The sequence below is a fragment of the Rattus norvegicus genome, chromosome 3 (genome assembly GCF_021556685.1).
Source record: "Rattus norvegicus strain SHRSP/BbbUtx chromosome 3, alternate assembly SHRSP_T2T, whole genome shotgun sequence".
Taxonomy (NCBI): Eukaryota; Metazoa; Chordata; class Mammalia; order Rodentia; family Muridae; genus Rattus; species Rattus norvegicus.
In genome coordinates this window covers 165306914-165320104 of record NC_141536.1, presented here as the reverse complement: position 1 = coordinate 165320104, position 13191 = coordinate 165306914, and positions in this window count along the sequence as shown.

Sequence of the window (13191 nt, the reverse complement as noted above, 5' to 3'; positions counted from 1 at the left end):
ATTGGCAGGATTAATATAGTAAAAATGGCCGTTTTACCAAAAGCGATCTATAGATGCAGTGCAATTCCCATCAAAATTCCAATCCAATTCTTCAGAGGGTTAGACAGAACAATTTGTAAATTCATCTAGAATAAGAAAAAACCCAGGACATCTAAAACTATCCTCAACAATAAAAGGACTTCTGGGGAAATCACTATCCCTGAACTCAAGCAGTATTACAGATCAGTAGTGATAAAAACTGTATGGGATTGATAAAGAGACAGGCAGATAGACCAGAAGAATATAATTGAAGATACAGAAATGACCCCACACACCTATGGTTACTTGATGTTTGATAAGGAAGGCAAAACAATCCAATAGAAAAAATGATAGCGCCACACCCGCGGATCCCGGCCGCAGCAGCTCTCTGCTCCCAAACCCGTGGAAGAGAGACCTCACCGCCTGGTCAGGTGGGCACTCCTGAGGCTGCAGAGCGGAGGAGACCACCAACACTGCCCACCCCTGCCCACATCCCTGGCCCAAGAGGAAACTGTATAGGGCCTCTGGGTTCCCGTAGGGGAGGGCCAAGGAGCGGCAGGACCCCTGCGCCTGAGACACCACCGGAACCTGAAGGAAACAGACCGGATGGGCAGTTCTCTGCACCCCAATCCCGTGGGAGGGAGAGCTAGACCTTCAGAGAGGCAGACACGCCTGGGAGGCCAGAGGAGACTGCACTCTGCGCACGTCCAGACGCCGGAGGAAAACACCAGACGCGATCTGGAGCCCTGGTGCGCAGAGGCTCCCAGAGAGAGTGGCGCAGATCTTCCTGGTTGCTGCCGCAGCGGAGAGGACTTGGCCAGTGCCCCGCGGGCGGACTTGAGCCTTGGAACCACAGGTGGGACCAGCTTTTCCCCTGCAGGAGGCCTGCCTGGTGAACTCGGGACACACAGAGGCAAAATTCCTCTAGGACCGGGCACTTCCTGTGTTTACCGGAAGTCCCACACCTGCGGATCCCGGCACACAGCAGATATCTGCTCTCAAACCCATGGGAGAGAGGCCTCACCGCCTGGTCGGGTGGGCAATCCTGAGGCTGCAGGGCGGAGGAGACCACCAACACTGCCCACCCCTGCCCACATCCCTGGCCGAAGAGGAAACTGTATAAGGTCTCTGGGTTCCCGTAGGGGAGGGCCCAGGAGTGGCAGGACCCCTATGCCTGAGACACCGCCGGAACCTGAAGGAAACAGACCGGATAAACAGTTCTCTGCACCCAAATCCCGTGGGAGGGAGAGCTAAACCTTCAGAGAGGCAGACACACCTGGGAAACCAGAGGAGACTGCACTCTGCGCACATCCAGATGCCAGAGGAAAACACCAAACGCCATCTGGAACCCTGGTGCACAGAGGCTCCCGGAAAGAGCAGCGCACATCTTCCCGGTTGCTGCCCCCGAGGAGAGGACTTAGGCTGTACCCCACGAGCAAACTTGAGCCTCCGGACCACAGTTAGGACCAACTTTTCTGCTGCAAGTGACCAGCCTGGTGAACTCCAGACACAGGCCCACAGGAACAGCTGAAGACCTGTAGATAGGAAAAACTACATGCCCGAAAGCAGAACACTCTGTCCCCATAACTGGCTGAAAGAAAACAGGAAAACAGGTCTACAGGACCTCTGACACACAGGCTTATAGGACAGTCTAGCCACTGACAGAAATAGCAGAACAAAGTAACACTAGAGATAATCTGATGGCGAGAGGCAAGCCCAGGAACCCAAGCAACAGAAACCAAGACTACATGGCATCATCGGAGCCCAATTCTCCCACCAAAATAAATATGGAATATCCAAACACACCAGAAAAGCAAGATCTAGTTTCAAAATCATATTTGATCATGATGCTGGAGGACTTCAAGAAAGACATGGAGAACTCCCTTAGAGAACAAGTAGAAGCCTACAGAGAGGAATCGCAAAAATGCCTGAAAGAATTCCAGGAAAACATAAATAAACAAGTAGAAACCCATAGAGAGGAGACACAAAAATCCCTGAAAGAATTCCAGGAAAACACAATCAAACAGTTGAAGGAATTAAAAATGGAAATAGAAGCAATCAAGAAAGAACACATGGAAACAACCCTGGATATAGAAAATCAAAAGAAGAGACGAGGAGCTGTAGATACAAGCTTCACCAACAGAATACAAGAGATGGAAGAGAGAATCTCGGGTGCAGAAGATTCCATAGAAATCATTGACTCAACTGTCAAAGATAATGTAAATCAGAAAAAGCTACTGGTCCAAAACATACAGGAAATCCAGGACTCAATGAGAAGATCAAACCTAAGGATAATAGGTATAGAAGAGAGTGAAGACTCCCAGCTCAAAGGACCAGTAAATATCTTCAACAAAATCATAGAAGAAAACTTCCCTAACCTAAAAAATGAGATACCCATAGGCATACAAGAAGCCTACAGAACTCCAAATAGATTGGACCAGAAAAGAAACACCTCCCGTCACATAATAGTCAAAACACCAAACGCACAAAATAAAGAAAGAATTTTAAAAGCAGTAAGGGAAAAAGGTCAAGTAACATATAAAGGCAGACCTACCAGAATCACACCAGACTTTTCGCCAGAAACTATGAAGGCCAGAAGATCCTGGACAGATGTCATACAGACCCTAAGAGAACACAAATGCCAGCCCAGGTTACTGTATCCTGCAAAACTCTCAATTAACATAGATGGAGAAACCAAGATATTCCATGACAAAACCAAATTTACACAATATCTTTCTACAAATCCAGCACTACAAAGGATAATAAATGGTAAAGCCCAACATAAGGAGGCAAGCTATACCCTAGAAGAAGCAAGAAACTAATCGTCCTGGCAACAAAACAAAGAGAAGAAAAGCACACAAACATAACCTCACATCCAAATATGAATATAACAGGAAGCAATAATCACTATTCCTTAATATCTCTCAACATCAATGGCCTCAACTCCCCAATAAAAAGACATAGATTAACAAAATGGATACGCAACGAGGACCCTGCATTCTGCTGCCTACAGGAAACACACCTCAGAGACAAAGACAGACACTACCTCAGAGTGAAAGGCTGGAAAAGAACTTTCCAAGCAAATGGTCAGAAGAAGCAAGCTGGAATAGCCATTCTAATATCAAATAAAATAAATTTTCAATTAAAAGTCATCAAAAAAAGATAAGGAAGGACACTTCATATTCATCAAAGGAAAAATCAACCAAGATGAAATCTCAATCCTAAATATCTATGCCCCAAATACAAGGGCACCTACATACGTAAAAGAAACCTTAGTAAAGCTCAAAACACACATTGCACCTCACACAATAATAGTGGGAGATATCAACACCCCACTCTCATCAATGGACAGATCATGGAAACAGAAATTAAACAGTGATGTCGACAGACTAAGAGAAGTCATGAGCCAAATGGACTTAACAGATATTTATAGAACATTCTATCCTAAACCAAAGGGTATAACTTCTTCTCAGCTCCTCATGGTACTTTCTCCAAAATTGACCATATAATTGGTCAAAAAACGGGCCTCAACAGGTACAGAAAGGTAGAAATAATCCCATGCGTGCTATCAGACAACCATGGCCTAAAACTGGTCTTCAAAAACAATAAGGGAAGAATGCCCACATTTACGTGGAAATTGAACAATGCTCTACTCAATGATAACCTAGTCAAGGAAGAAATAAAGAAAGAAATTAAAAACTTTTTAGAATTTAATGAAAATGAAGATACAACATACCCAAACTTATGGGACACAATGAAAGCTGTGCTAAGAGGAAAACTCATAGCGCTGTGTGCCTGCAGAAAGAAACAGGAAAGAGCATATGTGAGCAGCTTGACAGCACCCCTAAAAGCTCTAGAGCAAAAATAAGCAAATACACCCAGGAGGAGTAGAAGGCAGGAAATAATCAAACTCAGAGCTGAAATCAACCAAGTAGAAACAAAAAGAACCATAGAAAGAATCAACAGAACCAAAAGTTGGTTCTTTGAGAAAATCAACAAGATAGATAAACCCTTAGCCAGACTAACGAGAGGACACAGAGAGTATGTCCAAATTAACAAAATCAGAAATGAAAAGGGAGACATAACTACAGATTCAGAGGAAATTCAAAAAATCATCAGATCTTACTATAAAAGCCTATATTCAACAAATCTTGAAAATCTACAGGAAATGGACAATTTCCTAGACAAATACCAGTTACCGAAGTTAAATTAGGAACTATAAACCAGTTAAACAACCCCATAACTCCTAAGGAAATAGAAGCAGTCATTAAAGGTCTCCCAACAAAAAGAGCCCAGGTCCAGACGGGTTTAGTGCAGAATTCTATCAAACCTTCATAGAAGACCTCGTACCAATATTATCCAAACTATTCCACCAAATTGAAACAGATGGATCACTCCCGAATTCCTTCTATGAAGCCACAATTACTCTTATACCTAAACCACACAAAGACCCAACAAAGAAAGAGAACTTCAGACCAATTTCCCTTATGAATATCGATGCAAAAATACTCAATAAAATTCTGGCAAACCGAATCCAAGAGCACATCAAAACAATCATCCACCATGATCAAGTAGGCTTCATCCCAGGCATGCAGGGATGGTTTAATATACGGAAAACCATCAACGTGATCCATTATATAAACAAACTGAATAACAAAACCACATGATCATTTCATTAGATGCTGAGAAAGCATTTGACAAAATTCAACACCCCTTCATGATAAAAGTCCTGGAAAGAATAGGAATTCAAGGCCCATACCTAAACATAGTAAAAGCCATATACAGCAAACCAGTTGCTAACATTAAACTAAATGGAGAGAAACTTGAAGCAATCCCACTAAAATCAGGGACTAGACAAGGCTGCCCACTCTCTCCCTACTTATTCAACATAGTTCTTGAAGTTCTAGCCAGAGCAATCAGACAACAAAAGGAGATCAAAGGGATACAGATCGGAAAAGAAGAAGTCAAAATATCACTATTTGCAGATGATATGATAGTTTATTTAAGTGATCCCAAAAGTTCCACCAGAGAACTACTACAGCTGATAAACAACTTCAGCAAAGTGGCTGGGTATAAAATTAACTCAAATAAATTGGTAGCCTTCCTCTACACAAAAGAGAAACAAGCCGAGAAAGAAATTAGGGAAACGACACCCTTCATAATAGACCCAAATAATATAAAGTACCTCGGTGTGACTTTAACCAAGCAAGTAAAAGATCTGTACAATAAGAACTTCAAGACACTGAAGAAAGAAATTGAAGAAGACCTCAGAAGATGGAAAGATCTCCCATGCTCATGGATTGGCAGGATTAATATAGTAAAAATGGCCATTTTACCAAAAGCAATCTACAGATTCAATGCAATCCCCATCAAAATACCAATCCAATTCTTAAAAGAGTTAGACAGAACAATTTGCAAATTCATCTGGAATAACAAAAAACCCAGGATAGCTAAAACTATCCTCAACAATAAAGGACTTCAGGGGGAATCACTATCCCTGAATTCAAGCAGTATTGCAGAGGAATAGTGATAAAAACTGCATGGTATTGGTACAGAGACAGACAGATAGACCAATGGAATAGAATTGAAGACCCAGAAATGAACCCACATACCTATGGTCACTCGATTTTTGACAAAGGAGCCAAAACCATCCAATGGAAAAAAGATAGCATTTTCAGCAAATGGTGCTGGTTCAACTGGAGGTCAACATGTAGAAGAATGCAGATTGATCCATGCTTATCACCCTGTACAAAGCTTAAGTCCAAGTGGATCAAGGACCTCCACATCAAACCAGATATACTCAAACTAATAGAAGAAAAGCTAGGGAAGCATCTGGAACATATGGGCACTGGAAAAAATTTCCTGAACAAAACACCAATGGCTTATGCTCTAAGATCAAGAATCGACAAATGGGATCTCATAAAACTGCAAAGCTTCTGTAAGGCAAAGGACACTGTGGTTAGGACAAATCGGCAACCAACAGATTGGGAAATGATCTTTACCAATCCTACAACAGACAGAGGCCATATATCCAAAATATACAAAGAACTCAAGAAGTTAGACAGCAGGGAGACAAATAACCCTATTAAAAATGGGGTTCAGAGCTAAACAAAGAATTCACAGCTGAGGAATGCCGAATGGCTGAGAAACACCTAAAGAAATGTTCAACATCTTAAGTCATAAGGGAAATGCAAATCAAAACAACCCTGAGATTTCACCTCACACCAGTGAGAATGGCTAAGATAAAAAACTAGGTGACAGCAGATGCTGGCGAGGATGCGGAGAAAGAGGAACACTTCTCCACTGTTGGTGGGATTGCAGACTGGTACAACCATTCTGGAAATCAGTCTGGAAGTTCCTCAGAAAATTGGACATTGAACTGCCTGAGGATCCAGCTATACCTCCCTTGGGCATATACCAAAAAGATGCCACAACATATAAAAAAGACACATGCTCCACTATGTTCATCGCAGCCTTATTTATAATAGCCAGAAGCTGGAAAGAACCCAGATGCCCTTCAACAGAGGAATGGATACAGAAAATGTGGTACATCTACACAATGGAATATTACACAGCTATCAAAAACAACAGCTTTATGAAATTCGTAGGCAAATGGTTGGAACTGGAAAATATCATCCTGAGTGAGCTAACCCAACCACAGAAAGACATACATGGTATGCACTCACTGATAAGTGGCTATTAGCCCAAATGCTGGAATTACCCTAGATGCCTAGAACAAATGAAACTCAAGACAGAGGATCAAAATGTGAATGCTTCACTCCTTCTCTAAAAGGGGAACAAGAATACCCTTGGCAGGGAAGAGAGAGGCAAAGATTAAAACAGAGACTGAAGGAACTCCCATTCAGAGCCTGCCCCACATGTGGCCTATACATATACAGCCACCCAATTAGACAAGATGGATGAAGCAAAGAAGTGCAGACCGACAGGAGCCGGATGTAGATCGCTCCTGAGAGACACAGCCAGAATACAGCAAATACAGAGGCGAATGCCAGCAGCAAACCACTGAAGTGAGAATAGGACCCCCGTTGAAGGAATCAGAGAAAGAACTGGAAGAGCTTGAAGGGGCTCGAGACCCCATATGTACAACAATGCCAAGCAACCAGAGCTTCCAGGGACTAAGCCACTACCTAAAGACTATACATGGACTGACCCGGGACTCTGACCTCATAGGTAGCAATGAATATCCTAGTAAGAGCACCAGTGGAAGGGGAAGTCCTGGGTCCTGCTAAGACTGAAACCCCAGTGAACTAGACTGTTGGGGGGAGGGTGGCAATGGGGGGAGGGGTGGGAGGGGAATAGCCATAAAGAAAGGGGGAGGGGGATGTTTGCCTGGAACCCGGGAAAGGGAATAACACTCGAAATGTATATAAGAAATACTCAAGTTAATAAAAAAAAAACTGTAAAACTTCTGTAAGGCAAAGAACACTGCTGTTAGGACAAAACAGCAATCAACAGATTGGGAAAAGATCTTTACCAATCCTACAACAGATAGAGGCCGTATATCCAAAACATACAAAGAACTCAAGAAGTTAAACTGCAGGGAGACAAATAACCCTATGAAAAATGGGGTTCAGAGGTAAACAAAGAATTCACAGTTGAGGAATGCTGAATGGCTGAGAAGCACCTAAAGAAATGTTGAACATCTCTAGTCATAAGGGAAATGCCAATCAAAACAACCTTAAGATTCCACCTTGAACCTGTCAGAATGGCTAAGATGAAAAACTCCAGAGACAGCAGATGCTGGCGAGGATGTGGAGAAAGAGGAACACTCCTCCATTGATGGTGGGATTGAAGACTGGTACAACCACTCTGGAAATCAGTCTGGAGGTTCCTCAGAAAATTGGACACTGCACTACCTGAGGAACCAGCTATACCTCTCTTGGGCATATACCCAAAAAATGCCCCAACATATAACAAAGAAACATGCTCCACTGTGTTCATAGCAACCTTATTTATAATAGTCAGAATCTGGAAAGGACCCAGATGCCCTTGAAGAGAGGAATGGATACAGAAAATGTGGTACATCTACACAATGGAATATTACTCAGGTCTCAAAAACAATGATTTTATGAGATTCGTAGGCAAATGGATGGCAATGGAAAATATCACCCTGAGTGAGGTAACCCAATCACAGAAAAACACACATGGTATGCACTCTTTGATAAGTGGTTACTAGCCCATAGTCTCGAACTACCATAGATCCATAGAACACATGAAAATCAGAAGGATGATCATAATGCATTTGCTTCAGGATTATCTGTAACAGGCAAGAATAAACATGAACTTGAAACTTGTTGAGACAGGAAGCAGGAAAGAAACAAGAGCCACACCAAGGAAGGGGTCAGAATGATAATGATAAAAGAGAAAGATCAGTTACCAAATGCTTGGATTACATAAAGAATTGAAGCTGGGAGAATGGCATCCTAACACTTGGGGTAGAGGAGGAGGTATGCCAGCAATATTCTGTGACTGTTAGGGAGTGAGTTCTGATTAGAGAATCAGAAGGTCAGTTTTGCATTGACTTGATAAATAGGGCTCCCATGCCATTGGTCCCAGGGATTCAGACTTAACACTACAGAAAAGGAGAAGAACGAAATGAATTAATTATATTCTCAAATACTATTTGTCAAATTCAAAACACACTGGATGGTCCGATATTTTCCAAGGACTGATGTGTGTACTAGAGCACACCAAGTATTATATCTTTTCTCTAACATTTTGTATTTTCAAAGAGGAATAATAACTTTCCTGGTTAGGCACAGCCACACTTTGTCTAGATCTTTTTTTTGAAGTAGTGGAAATACAGAAATTTGGTTCATACATATAAGTTCAGTTTCTCTTTTAAGTTCACCTTTGCTCCGATCTGGAAAACACTCCAAGATGACCAGTCTAGAAATTTACTGATTGTCTAAAATTACTTGCCTACTCATGGTTAATGAGAACAAGTTCCAAAGCAGAAATGCCTCGCCTTATTTATTCCTCTGGCTTTTTTGGGCTGTGATTATTCCAGCTCCAAAGTTGTCAGAGAAGTAAATTCTTAACTACACAGGTTCCTTGTAATTTGTAGTTCTCGCATCCCTAACACAGAGAGGTTAGACAACACTCATTCATGTCTTCTTTTTCTCCTTAATGACAAGATAAACGAGAGTGAGAAAAGAGTTGAGGACATTGTTCTGACCACTGGTCAGTAGAGGCAGGATTAGGTGGTCAAATCAATCTTAACTGGATGACTTCAAGAAAGCCTGAGCTACAGAGATGTTGCTCGAAAAAGGAAGATATAAATTCTCTTTATAAGAAGAAATGAAATTCTTAATTCCTGGGAAACATTAGAGAATAGAACCAAGTACTGGAATATAGCATGTGTGCATAAAAAATGAAATTTATAAAGTAATAATCAAAATTGACATTAAGCAAAGATAAATACAAGTGACTTTGAAAAACAGCAGGTACTTCTTCATAGAAGGAATGGCATTAATAAGATAGTTTTTATCCTTGTCCCTATGTGAAATGTTAACTTCTGAGATCTATATCATGACACACCAAGCTACAGAAGATGGCATCTGCTATAAAATTTGGGGATGATTTAATTTTGTAAACAAAGATTGCACATATCTCTATATTACGGGTCCTAAAATAGGAATTTATCATCCACTGTCTGAAGCTCATCTTCAAAAATTAAGGATCTAGTTCTCTGCACCCAAATCCCGTGGAAGGGAGAGGTGAACCTTCAGAGAGGCGGGCACGCCTGGGAGGCCAGAAGAGACTGTACTCTGCGCATGTCCAGACGCCAGAGGAAAACACCAAACACCATCTGGAACCCTGGTGCACGGAGGCTACCGGAAAGAGCGGCGCAGATCTTCCCGGTTGCTGCCGCCGCGGAAAGGACTTAGGCAGTACCCTAGGAGCAAACTTGAGCCTTGGAACCACAGGACAGGGCACTTCCTGTGTTTACCGGAAGTCCCACACCCGCGGATCCTGGCCCGCAGCAGCTCTCTGCTACCAAACCCCGTGGGAGAGAGACCTCAACGCCTGGTCAGGTGGGCACTCCTGAGGCTGCAGAGCGGAGGAGACCACCAACACTGCCCACCCCTGCCCACATCCCTGGCCAAGAGGCAACTGTTTAAGGCCTCTGGGTTCCCGTAGAGGAGGGCCCAGGAGCGGCAGGACCCCTGCGCCTCAGACACCACCGGAACCTGAAGGAAACAGACCGGATAAACAGTTCTCTGCACCCAAATCCCATGGGAGGGAGAGCTGAAACTTCAGAGAGGCGGGCGCGCCTGGGAGGCCAGAAGAGATTGCACTCTGCGCACGTCCAGACGCCAGAGGAAAACACCAAACACCATCTGGAACCCTGGTGCACGGAGGCTCCCGGAAGGAGCGGCGCAGATCTTCCAAGTTGCTGCCGCCGCGGAGAGGACTTAGGCAGTACCCTACGAGCAAACTTGAGCCTTGGAACCACAGGTAGGACCAACTTTTCCCCTGCAAGAAACCTGCCTGGTGAACTCAAGACACAGGCCCACAGGAACAGCTGAAGACCTGTAGAGAGGAAAAACTACACGCCCGAAAGCAGAACACTCTGTCCACATAACTGGCTGAAAGAAAACAGGAAAACAGGTCTACAGCACTCCTGACACACAGGTTTATAGGACAGTCTAGCCACTGTCAGAAATAGCAGAACAAAGTAACACTAGAGATAATCTGATGGCGAGAGGCAAGCCCAGGAACCCAAGCAACAGAAACCAAGACTACATGCCATCATCGGAGCCCAATTCTCCCACCAAAATAAACATGGAATATCCAAACACACCAGAAAAGCAAGATCTAGTTTCAAAATCGTATTTGATCATGATGCTGGAGGACTTCAAGAAAGACATGGAGAACTCCCTTAGAGAACAAGTAGAAGCCTACAGAGAGGAAGCGCAAAAATGCCTGGAAGAATTCCAGGAAAACATAAATAAACAAGTAGAAACCCATAGAGAGGAGACACAAAAATCCCTGAAAGAATTCCAGGAAAACACAATCAAACAGTTGAAGGAATTAAAAATGGAAATAGAAGCAATCAAGAAAGAACACATGGAAACAACCCTGGACATAGAAAATCAAAAGAAAAGACAAGGAGCTGTAGATACAAGCTTCACCAACAGAATACAAGAGATGGAAGGGAGAATCTCGGGAGCAGAAGATTCCATAGAAATAATTGACTCAACTGTCAGAGATAATGTAAAGCAGAAAAAGCTACTGGTCCAAAACATACAGGAAATCCAGGACTCAATGAGAAGATCAAACCTAAGGATAATAGGTATAGAAGAGAGTGAAGACTCCCAGCTCAAAGGACCAGTAAATATCTTCAACAAAATCATAGAAGAAAACTTCCCTAACCTAAAAAAAGAGATACCCATAGGCATACAAGAAGCCTACAGAACTCCAAATAGATTGGACCAGAAAAGAAACACCTTCCGTCACATAATAGTCAAAACACCAAACGCACAAAATAAAGAAAGAATATTAAAAGCAGTAAGGGAGAAAGGTCAAGTAACATATAAAGGCAGACCTATCAGAATCACACCAGACTTTTCGCCGGAAACTATGAAGGCCAGACGATCCTGGACAGATGTCATGCAGACCCTAAGAGAACACAAGTGCCAGCCCAGGTTACTGTATCCTGCAAAACTCTCAATTAACATAGATGGAGAAACCAAGATATTCCATGAGAAAACCAAATTTACACAATATCTCTCTACAAATCCAGCACTACAAAGGATAATAAAGGGTAGGGCCCAACATAAGGAGACAAGGTATACCCTAGAAGAAGCAAGAAACTAATCGTCTTGGCAACAAAACAAAGAGAAGAAAAGCACACAAACATAACCTCACATCCAAATATGAATATAACAGGAAGCAATAATCACTATTCCTTAATATCTCTCAACATCAATGGCCTCAACTCCCCAATAAAAAGACATAGATTAACAACTGGATACGCAATGAGGACCCTGCATTCTGCTGCCTACAGGAAACACACCTCAGAGACAAAGACAGACACTACCTCAGAGTGAAAGGCTGGAAAACAACTTTCCCAGCAAATGGTCAGAAGAAGCAAGCTGGAGTAGCCATTCTAATATCAAATAAAATCAATTTTCAATTAAAAGTCATCAAAAAAGATAAGGAAGGACACTTCATATTCATCAAAGGAAAAATCCAACAAGATGAACTCTCAATGCTCATCTTCGGTTGGTTTATATACAAGTGTGCAATTTCTAGGCTTGAAAGTAAAATGATGCTATCTGGTGCTGAATAGAGGAGCCTTATTTTTTATTATGGCAGCTTGCTATTTTTGTAACATGATGATTTGGTTGAACACAATAAAGTACAGTAGTAACTGAAAAAGAAAAAAGATATAAGACAACAGTCCAGATAGTCTCATATACATAGATGGTTTTCACAAACGTCAGAAATCCACAAAGTATGAGATTTAAAGTTATTTATCTTTTTTTGAGTCATATCTGCCCCTAACTGTTCCCCTTTGGTGGATTTAACGAAGAATGTGAACATCTCTACCTTCAGGTGAGGAAATAATTTGTGGCTAGGCAGCCACTTGACAAAACTGCCTGTTTCATCTGCAGACTATACTGTCCAGAAAAGGACAAATTATGCAGAATATTTGACTGATAAACTGCCAAGACAGGGTGATTAGCCCTTCAAAATCTCCATTTCAAGAGTCTGTCAGTTGATTTTGGGCCCGAAGACTGAAGACTTGCACTCACATGTTCCTAACAGGCAACTGCACTAGTGGAGATTTGTCTCTACAACCTCTCAGTTCTGGAAGCCATGTCAGGCTTCCTATGTGTATAGATATTTGGTCGTTCTCAGATTTCTGATGGGGTTGAAGACTGATTCTAGTTTCATAGCCTATCAGGCTGTTTAACTCTGAAAATACATATTTTATTGGATAGTTATCAGATAGTGTACAAGCTAGCAAGATATAATATAGATTTTAGGCCTTTCTTAAATAATGGATAATAATGGAATGGATAACTAAATATTCTGTATAACTGATGTAGTGTTGGACTGGGTGTTAGATATATTTTATGCTTTTAATTACAAAATGATAATAGTTGTGCTCAGCTTAAAAAAAAAGAAAAGAGAAGAAAA